The sequence below is a fragment of the Castor canadensis genome, chromosome 1, assembly GCF_047511655.1.
Source record: "Castor canadensis chromosome 1, mCasCan1.hap1v2, whole genome shotgun sequence".
Taxonomy (NCBI): domain Eukaryota; kingdom Metazoa; phylum Chordata; class Mammalia; order Rodentia; family Castoridae; genus Castor; species Castor canadensis.
This window is the reverse complement of record NC_133386.1, coordinates 54,648,670-54,665,887: the sequence shown is the minus strand read 5'-3', so window position 1 is coordinate 54,665,887 and position 17,218 is coordinate 54,648,670. Positions and strand designations below refer to the sequence as shown.

At 43.5% G+C, this 17,218-nt stretch overlaps 1 protein-coding gene across 2 annotated transcripts in view; it reads right to left on the bottom strand.

Annotated features, from left to right (window-relative positions):
• Positions 1 to 14,382, bottom strand: part of Scml4 (Scm polycomb group protein like 4) — a 97,085-nt gene extending 82,703 nt beyond the window's left edge. The window contains exon 1 of one of the 2 annotated variants that reach the window (XM_020170099.2): positions 14,208 to 14,382. The gene's annotated coding sequence lies outside the window, so the exon portion shown is untranslated. Of the gene's footprint in view, positions 1 to 11,902; positions 13,756 to 14,207 lie in introns of those variants that run through there. The other variant, XM_074077384.1, reaches the window with a different exon arrangement.
• Positions 14,383 to 17,218: the final 2,836 nt, after the last annotated feature.

The following is a 17,218-nucleotide window of genomic DNA, read 5'->3' as shown; positions in this document are numbered from 1 at the left end:
TGTGTGTTCAAGAACAATTTATTATTAAATATTTGTAAATTATACATGTATTTTGAGACAATATAATGGAGAACACAGTAAAAAAACTGGGCAACCAAATGTAAGTAATAGGATCTATCTGAAATTTTTAAGCAGTAGAGTGTTCAGATCAGTGCTGTGTTTTACAAAATTAAGGTTGAAACTTAATCTCCACTGAAATCATATTAAGAGGTATGGCCTTTGGAGGTGACTAAGTCTTGAGGGTTCTGCCTTCATGATGAAACTAACATCCTTAAAAGAAGGACTTGAATGGCTGGGCATGGTGGCCCATGCCTGTAATTTCAGCTACTCAAATGGAGAGGACTGAAGTCTGAGGGAAACCAGGCAAGAGGGCAAAAGCAAGAGACCCTATCTGAAAAATAAACTGAAAGCAAAAGGATTAGAGGTGTGATTTGAGTGGTAGAGCACTTACCCAGCATGCATGTCACCCTAGATTCAATCCCCAGTACCATCAAAATCAAATCAAAATAAAACAAAGAGCATAAAGGACTCAAATGCCAGGGATGATGGTATATGCCTGTAATCCCAGCACTTGGAAGGCTGATGTAGGAGAATCATGAGTTCAATGTCAGCCTGAGCTACATATTGAGACCCTGTCTCAAAAAGAAAGAAAGAAAAACAGAAAAAAGAAGGTGTGTGTATGGAAGGGGGCAAATAATGAGTCCAGTTTGAGAAATGTGGACTTTAGGATGCCTGGGGAACAAGTAGGCAGAGATGTCCATTAAAACACTTGACATTCCAAACTGGAGCTCAGTGAGCTAGCTAAGAAGTCCTCGAGTATGCTAGCAGCTAAGCAAGGCAGGTGCATCTCTAGAGAAAAGTTCCTGTATTAAGGCATCTTCAAAGCATCCTTTTGTTTTATTTCAACTAAAACTTTTGGAGAGTTAAGCATGCCCAGAGGCATTGCTGTCCACCATCTTTATGACACAAACTGAGCGTGCCCACAAGTGTCAGTCCATCATTTCAACCTTTGCAACATGTGCTTGCTGATCTCGGGCTAATCATCCCTAAAAGTGTTTTCTCATCCTTTCTTTTTGAACTGTGACCTTAAACTGAGCATGCTAGGAAATGTGCTCATCCTCTAAGTGTTTTCCTATATGAATATACATAGGCTCCCTGAATAAAATCCCCATGCTTCCTTTGGTGGAGGAGGGCGCTGCTTTTGGACTAACTCCAGAGCTCTCCATTGTAATTAATCTTTCTTCATTTTTTCAATCTTCTGTTCATGCTTATTGGTTTTGCAGTCACTCAGAAGAGAACCCACTGTGTTCCGTTTCAAGTGCATACTCCCCTCATATACTCTCTTCCTCTGTCCATAATTCATTGATGCCTCCAGAAAGCATGAGGAACACCACTCTAGCCAGACACCATGCTGACATGGTCTGGGGAAGGGACAGTTAACAAGCAAAGGGTGTTCCTGGCTGATAGGCAGAGCCCTGGTACTGGTCACTGCAGGTCCTGACCTCAAACCTCCCCTCTGGATGGAATAAGGAGAGAGGAGACTGTCACTATCAAGTAAGACCCCAAAGCCAAGGGTGGCCCTCCTCATTCTTCTCACTATAACCCTGTGCACATTGCCTGCCACACCAGGTGGAACTCAGAATCTACTGAAAATCTCCAAGTCAGGATATCATGTGGTAGGTGAATAAAGAAAGACACCACCTTCAAAACCCCCAGGAAAACCACTGGCCTCCAGGCAAGGCAGCTCTCCTTGTGCTCCTCCCAGTGCTAAGAATGTCACCCATAACTGTGACAAGCTAGAATCAAGCTCAATTGATATCACCAAGTGTGAGTTGGAGAGTTTGAGTCATGCATTATAAGCAATGCGTTTTCAGACTCTGTGTTCAATGATCAAATTAAGTTGTCCTCAAATTAATGGGGTAACTTTGACAGTGTCTCTGGCCTGGGATTCAGGAATGCAGGACTTTTGCCCTACCCCTGGCACTGCCATTGATGCCACAGCAAGACATTTAATTCAGGATATCTCAGGCTCCAAACCATGAGACTCCTTAACCAATCCAATGCCTCCTGACATCAGAGTTTTCAATTTCAGGATGTGATAATTATTCACTACAAAAGGTTAATTTCTCAAGAATTAGAGGAGACTCCCAGGTTGAAGAGTCCAAAAAACCTAGTGAAATGGATGAAAGTTGAGCTGGGCATGGGTGGCTCGTGTCTGCAATCCTAGCTGCTTGGGAGGATGAGATCAGGAGGATAACAGTTCAAGGCCAGCCAGGGAAAGTAGTTCTCCAAAACAATAACCAGAACAAAATGGACTGGGGGTGTGGCTTAAGCAGTAAAGCACCTGCTTTGCAAGTTCAAAGCCCTGAGTTCCAACCCCTGTCCCACCAAAACAAGAACAAAAAAGGGTGAAAGTTGGATTAATAATTTTCACTCAGATGACTCTTATTCTCAAGACCCCTCACAGTGAGTGCACAAGGCATCTTAGACATTGGGAAATATCTTGACCACTGGTTAGGGGGGTGTCTCATGTTCCACTGACAGAGGTAGGACACACAGTGGGACCTGACTCAGTAAGCAGAAGTTCTGGGATGCCAGACCTAACAACTGTCAGTGCAACCATCCTTTGTTGGGTTTCATTGAGCTTATGGACTCTGTGAAGTTGCACCGTGGAGGAGGGGTGGGCAGTAGTGGTTAGAGGAGAAAGGGAGAGATTCCTGTTGCTCTTTAAAAAGGATTTGGGGGGCTGGTGGAGTGGCTCAAGTGATAGAGTGCCTGTTTAGCAAGAGCGAGGCCTGGAGTTCAAGACCCAGTACCACTTTCTCTACCCTGGCAGGAAGAGTTGGAACTTTCATATATCCCTTGGCTATCTGGTGTGAATGGAGCAAGAATGTGACTGGCCTAAACCTCCAGGAAATCTAGGTGTTTGTTAAGTGGCAAGAGATGATTATGAGGCACTTTTACCCTTGGTTGTTTACAGGGCAGAAGATGAAAACAGTCAGATGAAATCTTAAGCGTTGTTATGGATTGGCTTGTACCCTGCCTCCCGCCCCATGTATCAAAGCCTTAACACTCAATGTGACTGTATTTAGAGATAGGGCCTTTAAGTGAAGTCATAAGAGTGGGACCCTAACCTAATAGTTCTGGTGTCTTTAAAAAAAGAGGAAGAGCTAGACACTAGGTGCTCATGCCTGTAATCCTAGCTACTCAGGAGGCAGAGATCGGGAGGATCACGGTTCAAAGCCAGACCAGGCAAATAGTTCAAGAGATCCTATCTCCAGAATACCAAAAAAGGACTGGCAGAGTGACTCAAGCAGTTACAGCACCTGCCTAGCAAGCATGAGGCCCTGAGGTCAAATCCCAGGGCCACCAAAAAAAAGAGGAAGAGACACTAGTAGATGCACAGGCAGAAAGAAGACACCATCTGGAGATACAGTAAGAAAGCAGCCACCTGCCTGCAAGCCAAGGAAGAAACCTCAGGAAAACCAACCCCAATGGCACCTTGGACCTTGGGTTTCCAGCCTCCAGAACTGTGAGAAGCTAAACTTCTGTTGTTAAAGGGTTTGTTTTTTTGTTTTTTTTGTTTTTTTCCCTTGTGGAACTGTTCTTTGAGCTCGGAGCCTTGTGTTTGCTAGGCAGGCATCCTACCTACCACTTGAGCCGTACCCCCATCCTAGTCTTTAGTTATTTTTCGGGTAGGTTCTCCGGTGATCCTACCCCTGGAATGGCAGGGATAGGCCACCATTCCCCTCTCAAGTATTACGGGAGCTCTAGTGAACTCCTATGAGCACTCTGAATACACTTTCTTCTTCAACACAGAAAACAGGTCACCACTGTTTTCATCCTTCCTATAAATATGCAGTCAAAATAAGTGCAATTTGTTTTGTGAACTAGTTTGATTTATTTATTGTATGTTGTTTCTTGGTGTCTCTCATATTTCTTTCTGAATCCACCCACTCCTCCTCCTCTCTCTAGTCCTCCCCATGTCTCCTCACTCCAGGAAGGAGGTGCTTCCACCCCTGCCTCAGACAGCTGAAGACAGGGGAAGGCAATAAAAGCTTACACTGACTTACAGAATTTTGGTGAAGCTGAGGCTGCCCCAAATGCCCCAATAAATGCATCAACCTAAAGAAACCTCCTGTCACTGATTTTCTGTTCTGCAATGATTCTCATCAAAGAGGCCAAGGAGCTTAGACTGCTGACCTGACACTTTTATTCTGCCTCTGGGAGCAGTTTGGACATAAATTCACATAGTGGGTGGTGACTGAGTGAAATTAGTGGTGCCATACAGCATTATCTACACAAGTGGGGCCTAGAGGGGAACATGAAAATGTCCAGCTTCCTTCATGGCTCTGAGACCTGGGCCAGCCATAGCTCCTGTGACATCATCTCTTATACATCACATCTGAGTGGCTGAATAGTTTCACTGGTGTCACCACTGATCAGGACAGAGTTTTCAGCAACCCTGACTTGCCGGGCAGACATTCTCTCACTGGAGGACCGGGCATGCTATGCCACGTGATCCTGTGTGGGAGCCTGAATGGTAGCTACAGAGCTGTGGGCAGCCCAATGTACTGGCAGTAAACATGACATCTAACTGTAATTATGGGACACTCCCACTCCCAAGAAAGCAGTGGAAATCTGAAGAGTGGCTCAAACATCCCCAGAATTAGAGTCACCAACAGAGACATTCTCTAAAACCTACCTGAAGGACTGGAGGTGTGGCTCAGGTGGTAGTGCGCTTGCTTTACAAGTGTGAAGTTCTGAGTTCAAACCCCAGGCCCACCAAAAAAAAAAAAAAAAAGTAAAACCTACCTGAAAATAAAGGCTAACCTTCCCAGGAAACATTACAGGAAGGACCCAGAGGATTACAGCCCCCATGAATGAACCAATCAATACCATTTAGGGTTTAGATCCAATTGTTTGGGACCAGAAACAAGGACAGCCAAGGGCTCAAAATAGGGCTTTCCAAATTTCAGACCCTTAGGTACAACCATTGTAATAGTTTCCATTCTGACCACCTCCTGTGATGGTTAGTTTTATGTGTCAACTTGAATGACCACAGGGTGCCCAGATATTTAACCAAACATTCTGGTGCGTCTGTGGGAGTGTCTGTGGATTGGAATACCATTTGAATTGGTGGACTGAATAAAGGAGACCTCCCTCCCAATATGGGTGGGCCTCATTTAATCCATTAAAGACATGAAAGGAACAAAAAAACTGGCCCTCCACGGAGTCAGTGAACTCCAGCTGCCTAACAGGGACGTCAAGTTTTTTCCCTATGTTCAGACTCATACTGAAACATCAGCTCTTGTTGGGTCTCAAGCCTGCAGGGTTTTGAATGATACCATGGGTTCTCCTAGGTATATCCAGTTTACCAAGTGCAGATTTAGGACTTCTCAGTCTCCATAATCATATGAACTTATTCCAAAGCAGATCTCTTTATACATAGATGTACACACATTCTATTAGTTCTGTGTCTTTGGAGAGCCCTACCTCCTATGTCAAATTTTTAGTATTTATTAAATCTTACATGATCTATTTAAATAAGTACTTTTTTTTTTTTTAATGAGATCTTGTTATACGCGCAGGCTAGTCTCGAACTCTTGTGCTCAAGCGATTCTCCCACCTCAGTCTCCTAAATTTTGGGACTTTAGGCGAATGTTACCACACCTCACTAAAATAAATATGTCTTAAATGAAACTTTGTCACACTCATATACTTGGAGTGGGGTACTTTATAAAGAAAAGAGATTTTGCTCCTAGTTTTGAAGGCTGAAGTCCAAGGTTGGTCTATCCAGTGAGGCCTTGTGGTAAGGGCTTCCTTGGCTATATCATGTCATGGCCTCTGGCATCCCAGTGGGACCATGTGTGACAGGAAAAATCAGCGGGCAAGAAAGGAAGCCAGAGAGATTCAGGGGGCCAGGCTTGCTCTTTCTATGATGACTTGCTTTCTTAGGAACAACATTAATCCCTTCCAAGGACTGTTCTCCCAATGACCTAATTACTTTACCTCTTAAAGGTTCTACCATCTCAACATTACCACCTGGGGACCAAGTTTCTGGTCTACGAATCATTGGAGGATGCACTCAAACCATATTCAAACCATAGCAATGTTATGTCTACTCGGCTACTTATTTTCCCAGAAATGTAATTAATACAAAAATTGAGAGAAGATTGTTCTTTATTTTATTCAGAATTCCAAGAGTTATGTGTCATTTATGAAAATCATGTCATCAGCAGCAGTCACAGTTCATGTTATCTGCTGTAGACTGCATGGCACCTTCTAAGAACAGGGGCCAGCCTGATTACCTCGTTATGTTGCCCAGAGTTGGGTGCTTGCACTGGAAGAAGTTACAAATTACTTTGCCTCATCCCACTTTATATATTTCAATTATGACATCATGGTGATTTTTCTCAAATTTTGGGTGTTTCTGGATTATCTAGGTATTTCATTTCAGGACTGTAATCAGGGTGTTAAAAATATTTATAATAAAAAGGGAGGTTGAGTCTGACAGGACTGAGATCCCACTGCTTTAAAGGAAGTTTTCTGCAGGTCAAAAATGCCTTTCCAAGTGGAAACACCACAGAATCATTTCCTTTCTGGAACCTGCTGGACCTGGAACTGTCCAGCATGGCTGACAGGAGCAGCTGGTGCTGAGGCATGAAAGAGCTCTTTCTCCTCAGTCCTCATTGGTGAAATCTCCAGTCCCAGCTCCAAATGGGAAAGAAAAGATTCAGCAGATTTTTATATGGTCACGAGGCCTTTGGCAAGCTTTTTATTGGAAGCCTTAGTTTCCCCATCAGGGTAATAGAGATAAAAATAGCCTCTCGTATTCAGATAAAACAAAGTAGGTAAGATAGGCGTGTTTAGGTGCTTCTCACCCTCCTTGAGTATCTCATGCCTGGTAGACCCAAGTGTAAATTTAGTACCATTTGCATGGCACATTTTACTTAGCAGAGGGACTGACGAGGACTCTCATCTCCAGGAAGGAAGAGAGATTCACGGAGGCCAGGTGGGCCACAGTGCTGGCTCTGGGTCACAGTCCTAGCAATCAGGACAAAAGTGGGCCCTCAGAAGAGGGACAAGTCACTGGAGAAGGAAGCTAGGGGAAGTGCTGGAAGGAAAAGATGTCCTTGCTAACAACTGGAATGTTCTAAGGAAGGAAAGACAGAGGCTGAGCTGTCTGTACCGTTCAAGACACCAGGAAAGAGTCTGAGTCTTGCCCCAAGAGGGAAACCTTCAAGGCAATTCCCAGCCTGGGAATCTGGGATTTGTTTAGGTCCTACAGTTCAAATGCCAAGTGTGGTAGTACACACCGTGATCCCAGCTACTCAGGAGGCAGAGGCAGGAGGATTGTGAGTTCAAGGCCAGTCTGTACAAAGGTAGAGAGATCCTCTCTCAAATGCAAAATACAAACAAAAGTGTTAGGGGCATGGTTCAAGTGGTAAAGTGCTTGCCTAGCATGTGTAAGGCCCTGGGTTCAATCCCTAAGTATGAGAGAGGGTGAGAGAAAAAGAGAGAGAGAGAGAGAGAGAGAGAGAGAGAGAGAGAAACAGTTCAGCGTGTAGGTTTTTTCCCTGGAGCTCAGTAGTTTGGTTATTAATTTAGAGGCTGGTAAAAAATGGTCCAGGACTTAATGTGGATCTTGTTCCCCTTATAAATTCTCCCTACCCTGTCCTGAATCCAAAGTCTCAGGGATGATAAAGAAAACCCCTGGAGACAGAATCAGTGCACAAAACACTCAAGCAGAATCCAGGAACTCTCGGCTGAAGAGGGGCCTGGACTAGCTTAATTTAGCCCAGGAAACCATGTAATCAGAAATGTCCCCTTGTTAAGAATCAACAAGGACCAGCTGGGTCACTGATCCTTTGAAAATTTTTCTCTTCAGGCACGAAAATGTCAAATTAGAGTCATTAAAAAATGATTCAACCTATGTCAAGAAATAATGCACTTTAAATTTTTTCTTACTTCCAGTTTATTTCACACTACTAGGAATCAAGCCAAGTAGTAATAACTCAACTTCTTAGCACTTGACCTCAACAGAGATTTGAGCTACTTCCTAGGAAAGGTGTATGAAACCAACCCTTCTGAATGTGCTTTTTCCTCACTGCTATCTGAGCACTTTCAGTCGCCTTATTCTTTGCTGGGTCCAGGCCAAATGACTTCTAACTAAAAGAGACAGCAACAAAAAGGGCCTGTCTTCTACACCATCCCATGTCACCGGCCCCCACACATCACAGTCCAAATTAAGTTTACACTTACCTGGTCTCATTAAGACAGCACACAATTGTACAGCTTCTCACTGTGAGACCAATTAACCATTTGCACCTCAGGCATCAGCATAACCTCACCATCCTGTTTGCCCGTCTATTTATGTTAAATATTTAATATTCATTGTGGTGGCACCATTCAAAACTAGAGCTGTGTCTTCCCACTGTGGGTGACAATTGGAGCATTAGAACCATTTATTTCCCACTGTTTCTATGTTTTGTTTGTAATTTGCACACCAAAATTTAGATAGCCATACATAGCTTTCTACTTGATGCTTTTTTGCAAATGAGGTCTTAAAAGTGGTATGCTCAAATATGCTACAGCACCTTTTAGCATCTGAAAGGGAGAGGTCCCAATATAAGGGGCAACACACCGATGGCCCCTGGATGGACTCCTAAATTTCAAAGCAAACTTGCCTGGCATAGGTGACGATGGCAACAGCAGGACCAAATCTTGCTTCAATCCAAGCAATGACCACAGTTTTCTCACAACTGAAAAATGACAGAAATCTATTCCCACAGTGAGTTCTTTACTGCTCAGCACACCCAATGCCTCACACAACTGTTTTGAGTTCTTTTTTTTAGGATAAACAGCATGTTTTCACAGCTGACTGTTTGATAAAGCCTTGACATTGCTGTGATTTTCCAACAATAAGAGTAATGAATCCTAAAGAACCATGAGAGAAAGACGTCAGCCTGTTTTCTGGAAGACTGTAAAGAATAATAATGATCCTCACAGTCTGTAGGAGTTCAGAAGGCCCAAAGGAATGGTTTGAATTACACAGCCTCCAAATCCTGTCTCCAAAACCAAGAATATGAATCCCCCAGAGCTGGCTTGTGTTTTTCTCTTCACTTCTTTTTTTTTCCTCACACACCAAGGCAGAGGCTGCCTGTCAAAACAGGGTTCCTGAGGCCACCCTGGGCCATCTTGGAGGCTGCATCCAAGGCTGAACCTCAGACATGGCAGCTCTGAGAACACATAGGGCTGCTGAGATGGCCCAGGACCTTGGCCTGGGAAAAATACACTCCTTGTGTTCAACCCTGGTTTTTTCATCAAACTAGAGATGTCCCAAGATGACCTGTGGACAAAAGAGGACAAAGTCTTTCCTTTGACCCAAAAGAAATGACCTATAAGATCTATAAGCTGAGAGCCATAGGTTACTATTAACCGTTACTGAATCTTTCAGTAAAGAAAGATTAAGGTCATGTCCTCTGGTTCAAGGCTCTTTGTCTGGGTTTTATCCCCTGCTGGACTCAGACCCAACTGCAATAATTCTTTGCTCTGCATCTGTCCTAAGTTTAGCACTTGTCTCCGTGAAAGTCACCTTTAGGATGACTTGGGAGTGAGGACACCAGACTTTGAACTCAGGGCCTCGTGCTTACTAGACAGGTGCTCTGCCACTTGAGCCATACACCCAGTCCCCTATAGGATGACTTTCAAACATAGGTTTTGTTTGGAAACAATGAGGTGTTTGCTGTATAAGAATGGCACAGGAAGAGAAAAAGGGCAAAGACCTTTGTTACCAAATAGTCAACTCCCAAAAGTGGAGTCACCACCTCAGGACTAAGCAGACATGTCAACCACCACCTTTCAAAGCACAGCGCTGACACTGTTTTTCCCTGGCACATGCATGCTCTCATGACAGCCAGCTCCATCTCTGAGCCTTCCTCAAAAAGCTGATGAGCCGGGCCACAGAAATGCGAAAACATTCTCAAAAATCTGCCATGGTGGAACCAAGTTTCAGTTATTTGATCAAGAAATGTAGCTGCCTGGCTGGTGGAGTGGCTCAAGTGGTAGAGTGTCTGCCTAGCAAGCGAAAGGCCCTGAGTTCAAAACCCAGAAACCCAGTGCCGCAAAAAAAAGAAAAGTACCCCTGCCTCCCACAAACAAAACTTTGGGCAGAGAGGGGAAAGGAGCCCCTGTGGTGTCACAGCACCGGATTCTCTAAACAACTGCGACAACAGTTGGCAACAGTAATGCCAGCAGGCCTGCAGTAGGGATCTCAGGACCTGTTCCTGGTGTCAGGTGTCACAGGGACTTGGTGAAGTGACTCTTCAGCTCAGTACAAAGTGAGGACTGCTACTGGGTGATAAATTCCTTTCTCCCCTGAAGTTGTCCAAGGAGCATAAAGGGTTTTATCTCCTCACTGGTAGCAAAGGGCCCCCCTGGTTTTGAGAAGTTGATTTATTCCAGAATGTCAGAATGCTGCTTGCTGCGGGGTCTCTACCCCCATTGCCTGAAGGCAGGGGTGTTCTTGTCTCTGTCAGGACTATCCACCTAGCCCAGCAGGATGTCACTTGCATCCCACCTGACCAAGTGTCTTGGAGGAGATGCAGCAAGGCTAATGGAAAGGTCCAGTGCTAAAGGGTGATTTGCACACATCACCACTGGCCTACACTGCCCTCGAATCCACCCACCAGCAACCAGCAGCACCGGAAAAGTGTGTGTGTGTGTGTGTGTGTGTGTGTGTGTGTGGCACAGTCTAGTCTGAGACATCAAGCACTCCTCTGCTTCTTGAGATATTACTTGGTGTAAATTAGGGTAAACTCAATTCCAAACCTGCCAGCACGTCCAAAACGGCCCTCCGGTCCCAGCTCCTCTTTGTTCAAGTTTCAATGTAAACCTGGGCTTCTGACAAGCCATGAGCGACAGCATGCAGAAATTCGAGGGAAACCCTCTCCAGAACCGAAGCCGAGATGAACGCTGCACAACCAGAACCGTGGGCTGACGCCAGGGCGCTGGGACCCCGCAAACAAGCTCAGGATGCCCGCGGCGCTGTGCCAGGACCCCGCAGAGATGTGCAGCCCAGCCCAGGGTCCCGGCTCTCGCAGATGCAGGGGTTTGAGAGAGAAAGGAAGGAAAAATGCAGAAAGAGAAAGTGACAGATTCAAATGCGATCCAAACGTGCGGAGCTACTCGTTCCATGTCAGAAGTGCTACCGTGGTTTGGGTGGCCCTCCATGGTCTTTGGATCGCATTGGAAAATGTCGCAATAGATGCTTGAATTAAAATCCAGTAGGTTTGCCAAAAGACCAATTGTTAAAAACTAGCTACACTCCAGAGAACTTACCAGGCTGCATACTGCCAGGGGCTCAGAGAATTGCTAATTCCAAGAAAGCTAATTATCACCTTATTGATAAAAGGGCAATTTTTAAAGCTCACAGTATGGCTTTTGTGGCTCATTAATTAAAATTTAGAGCAATTTATTAGACACCTTGATGGCTTCTATGACTTTATATTTGCACCAAATCATTTGGGTGTTTTGTTTTGTTTTGTTTTGTTTTCCTCCTCTCTCCTCATATGTCTGTCTTTGAAAGCAACGAAAACATAAAAAAATGCATAAATCTCAAACCAGCCTTTTGGGAGATGGCAGGGTTAAGAAATAAGACATCCACAGAAGCATTTTTTTAAAACTCTCTCTTAGAAATGTCAAATTTCACCACCAATAGCATGAAACTGTGTGCTTACCCCAAAACAGGAGTATTTTAACAAATGTCAAACCCGAAATGTTAGAGCAGATTTTACTCTGCTTGAAGATTAGATTGGAAAAGGGTCTTTTTCTTCTTTTCAACTCCATCCCCAAATGAAATCTGAGGGACCTGTGGAAGAATGAGACTGGAAGCACTTACAATACTAATGCCCCAGGCCGAGGAGAAGCAGTGTCCCCTTCTGTCCTCTTTCAGATGTGTGGAGTCCCAGGGAAACACAGTCCAGCTACCTGGCACCCTTGGAATGCCTTGATTGCCAGGGGTATGAACTTGGGGAGGAAAAAATGTCCCAAGGAGGAGCTCTCACAGGGCCCCTGGGTGCAAGCTCTGTGCTACAGCTGTCACCTCTGCCCAGAAGCACGTATGTGTATGGGATGTGCCCTCCAGTCATACAAAGTTGTAAACAGACCTACTAAAGTAAAGGTTATTCTTGTCTGAACATTCCTTGTTATGTGTCCTTAAACTTGTTGAAGTTAAGTGCTAGAGATCCAAAGTCAAGGTTAAAGATAAAAGAAACAAAAGTCACCATGTTATGAAAGGATTAAAGCAATCTGGTCAGGATTTTCCCATCAGCTAGAGTTTTAAAATACTTAAAACTTCTATCTTTGTCCTTCAGGGAATTGCTTGAATTTTTATCAGAAGCAAATATTGATGAACATCTCAAAAGTCATTCCTTTTTAGAATTTTCATGATAAAAGTTCCAGTAGCTGGTGACAGCATTTGGGTTCGGTGTGATTCCTACATAGGACTAGCTGCAATCCTGAGACTCTTGCCCCCAGGACCCAAAGCAGGAAGTGAAACCACTGCTGCTCTTGCCTGCTGAAGAAAACAGTACCCAAAAGACCTGCCGGGATGCCGTCTATACTTGGTTTTCTTATTTTTCCTTGTCTTCCTATTACTGTTCATTGACTCTTTTTTTGAAGCAAAATAAAAGTAATTTTGGTGCCACAGGGGCAAAATTTAAACACAGTAAACATAAAAGAAATGGTTCTTGTGGGATCTGCATTTTCTTTTCTAATTCCATAAATCAGGCAGACTGATAAACTTATCAAACTATCACAGACTCCCTCCACAAGCACAATTTTAAGAGCTAAAGAAAACACTCTTATTTTTAAAAATATGTCACAAGCATGTTTAAAAAGTAGATTTTTAAGCAGCCAAACAACTTCCCTGAAACAAGGTATCTCCATAAACATTTTACTCGAGTTCTGATGGTCACCCAGTACTATTTTCTGCGTAATTGTCACCCTAGTTCTACCAAAAAACACACACACACAAATTCTCCAGGTAAATATTGTACGTTCTAGATAATTTGCTTTACCACACTATGAACTCCTTTACAGCTATTTTTATATGTTATGCTTTTACTCCAGATATTCTAGATTGTAAAAAAAAAGTTCCTCCCTTCACTCTTCAAAATTGTCCCTCCAGTGGGAAAGAAAAACACAGAGTACACAACAAACATCTCAATTTTGCAGTGCATGTACTTTCTCAAGGACCACAGTGACTGAGACCAGCTAAAAAGTCACTCTCTCAGAAAGCCACTGATGATCTAATGCTCATGAGGATTGCCACAGAATATAGAGACAACATGACAAGCCATCTCTCCTTTATTGTCACATATGTAGAAAGAACTTTGACTCATGCTCATCAATGAAAGGTACCATGACTCCACAGCCTGCACTGCCCTCACCACCAGTCTGGTCCCTCTAGCAAGCTACCTGGAGACACTTCAGGCCATGGGAGAAACATGTGGAAACTGGATCAGGTCCTATAGCGCTCTGCCTGGTGACTGTACTTGAACTTGGGAAAACTGCTCCTAACACCCCATAGTCACCTGGGTTTCCCCCATCCTCAAGCTAATACCAGCATCTAGCAATAAATCTTATTCTTTTCTATGACTGGCAAATTAGGAAAAACCAACACAAAGATATATGAAATATTCTACCTGGGATATTCAAAATAAAATTCAGCTTAAAAATAACACTTTGACACATTCATACACATCAATTTTAATAATCAAAATTTAAGCAACTATTTTTTCCAAGACAAGCTACAATTTTTTAAAGTAAGAAAATAAAACAAAGCAAAGCAAAAATATTGTGTGGTGAGGAAAGGTAACAAGTTATTTGAGTTCACATTTGAATAAAGAAACTTTCACCATATTTAAATACAGAGTTGGAATAGTGAGTGTGTGTATACATCCACAATTTGTAAACTGTCTAGTTCTATGTTACACCTTCCTTGCAGATCTAGTTAAGGAAACAAATGTATTTTGCATCAGAGGAACTAAAGTTTACCTGCTGCGCTCAGTGGTTTCAGTGCAGGGCACTCATGCATTAGGCATACAACCCAGAAAAACTAAATCGAGGAACCTGCTGTGCTGACAGCCAAAAGAGAAGCATCTCGTGCCATGGCACGCCATCCAGTTGTGCATCTCCCTTACCTACAGCTCGTTCACCAGAGCCCTGATCTGGTGTTGACCAGGCCGGGAGGGTTGACTCAGAAGACAGATGACTGTCGGCACATGTGACCCCAGTATTGCAAAAGCTATCTTCCACCCATGTGCTAGGAGCCCTGCTCTCCGGCTGCAAACATCTCATTAGACTAATGCATGCAGCACGGGAAGAACACCGGATTTACCATAGCTACAGCAATGAATTTCCATTACGATGACAGCTTCAACCACATCATGTCCGGAAAACCAGCCAACCACTGGCTTCTAAAGAACACACACATTTTACATGCAGAAAACAAGGCCTGTGTGTGTGTGTGTCTGTGTGTGTGTGTGTATTGTGTTTCCTTCCTCTAGCAGGCCAACTAAAAAATGTGCAGTGTAGCTTTTTGTCGACATGAGCTGCAAAGTAATGACACTTGTGCTCCTTTGGTACTTATGTCCTTGTAATAACCTGAATTATGCAGAATTGCCGGAATGGGTGTTCCCAACATTTCACTTTGCATTACTCCTCCTCTGTTGCCATAGAAACCAGACTGTAACATCATCTCTTTGTCCCAGTCCTGCAGCAGTAAGGGCCTATACCAGGCTTATAAGATAGTGGTGATCTGACAGAATGAATGCTTGAATTTGGACAGAACAAAAAAAAAAAAGAAGAAGAAGAAGAAAAGCAATGTTCCCACAGCATGGCTGTTCCGGATTGCCTGTGTGTCGGTCAGAGGAGTGTGCCTACGCAAATGAACACACCATCACACCGACTAATTCTGCAGTTGCCTACGCACGCGGCTAGAGGTCATTACCACTGCATCCTACCTTTGGCTCCAGATCTGTGTGTGTAAGTGCATAGGCATTTCTACACTTCCAACCTGTGTGGGACCTGCATGGGGTGAACTGGCCTCCATGCAGGAGAAGGACTGCTGTCCAGCTCTGTGTCCCATTAACGTCGCCATGGCACAGCAGGTCCATGGCAAAAGGGTCTTTTTCTCCTCCTTTTTCTTATAAAGTGAAGCAAAGCTCCCAGTGCCCATTTCATTCACTCTTGGATACCAGGGTGTTCCCAAGTATTTCCTTCAAGATGAAACATCTGTCCTACAAATACATGTTCCCTCCAGGCTGACTCCTAGGTATGAGCAGTAAGCACATTCAGCTAGGACCAAATATCAGCTAGAGCAAAATAAGGTGTCAACCCCAGCTTGGCCAGTCACTGAGAATGTAAAAAATACAATTACAACTTGAGACCTTTCTGAATATGCAGAGTCATATTAGAAAGAAGTAAGAAACCTCTATCCTTCAATTGTAAAGATAGGGAAAAATTTTTTTGAAATCAAAGCATCATATTTACTGAGTAAGGCAATTCACTCCTTTAGTTAATTTAATCATCAAATTTTGTTGTTTTGGTTTATGTAGGGAAAGGTAGGTGTGGTAATTTTTCTTTTGATCATTTCATAAATTGATTTCCTTGAAGAAGGAGGGGCTGAAGGGGAGGAAGAGGAGCTAGGATTCCCAGTCCCACATCTCAGTCCTAGACTCAGGGGTTTTGGCCATGCCTGTGACCTCACACACGATGTCACACAGGATCTCACACACATCCTGCTGCAAAACACCTGGAGTGGGCTAGAACTTTTAACTTTTTCTTTTGTTAAATAAAATAAAATAAATCATTCTTAAGTAGTCAAAAAGATTCCCCAAACCCTGTAAAAGGGTAAAAAGCCTTGGTACAATCTATCCCCAAAAAAGGTTTTGGTTTTTCTGCCTACTCTGAGGGGGCCTCTGATTCTGATCTTCGGGATCCACACTTCCTTGCTCCTCCCAAATGTGCTATGACAGTGGCTTGTCCTTCAGTCAGGTGTGTCTGAGATGTAGGCATTACCATTCAACAGGCCAACTTGACAATGATGCTTAATCCTGAAATTAACTAAAGATGGCTTGCTTTAATATATATATAATAATATATGGAATTTATTTCTTTCTACAATCAAACCAGAGGCCTTAATAAATTAAACCGATATTTTTAAATATCCTGAATGTTTCAAGTTCTGATAAAGTTTTAAGTTAAACCTGTAAGAGAAAAGGAACTTGCTAGGGTGTCTGGTATTTAGCTAGGGGTTGTTACGAGGAAAAGGGGCATCTCTGAGCCCTGACCGACCATTACAGTACTTAGGTTGTGCCACGTTGTTCATTTTATTTGGTGCTGCAGTTGCATTTTTCTTTCAGGCCACAGGTGGCATGTGTCACTCTTTCCACACTTGGTTGATGGTAAGCAAGAGGTGACCAGAGGAACAGATTCATCTTGGGGGTGTCTCAAATGCTAATCTAATTAGAGTCCCTTCAAAGAATAATCTTTCTGTCAGCTTCTGGTAAAGCCACCATTCACAGCAAAAATAGCCTTTATCCTTAAAGTTGTGTTTTCCCACACAAGCATCAGGTTGAGAGAAGTCATTCTTGAACTGAAAGTCAGTGCTACTGCAGAGACAACCTCTACTGCAATGATAGTAGGTAACCATTACTGAAGAAGTACTGCTTCCTGTGGTAACCCCTTTATGACAATCCTATGAAGTAGGGATTATCCCCCTTCCACCAATAAAGAAACTGAGACTTGGATCTATTAGATAAATTGTCCAATGTCACACAGCTCAGAAGCAGTGGACACAGGGTTCACGCAGACAGTCTGTTTCCACAGACACGGTAATTAGTTGTTCACCTCCTGCCACTGCCCCTTCTTCTAGCTTTGCCACAAACCCCATGATATTGGTCAAATCAGGTGTTTCTTTAACATGGGGAATGGTGCTAAGGGACCAGATTGTCTTTGTGGTCCCTTGTGATTCTGACATTCTACAGTCCAATGAATTGCTTTCTCTGGGAGGCTGGAACAGATGCTTGGGTTGGAGCACTTACTTGTGGCCAGTGCACAGAGAGAAAGCACTCTCTCTCAATACATTAAGATCTGGTAAACTCGCTCTTTCGACTGTCAATTTGGGGCCAAGGTAAAGAGTAAAGAGCAT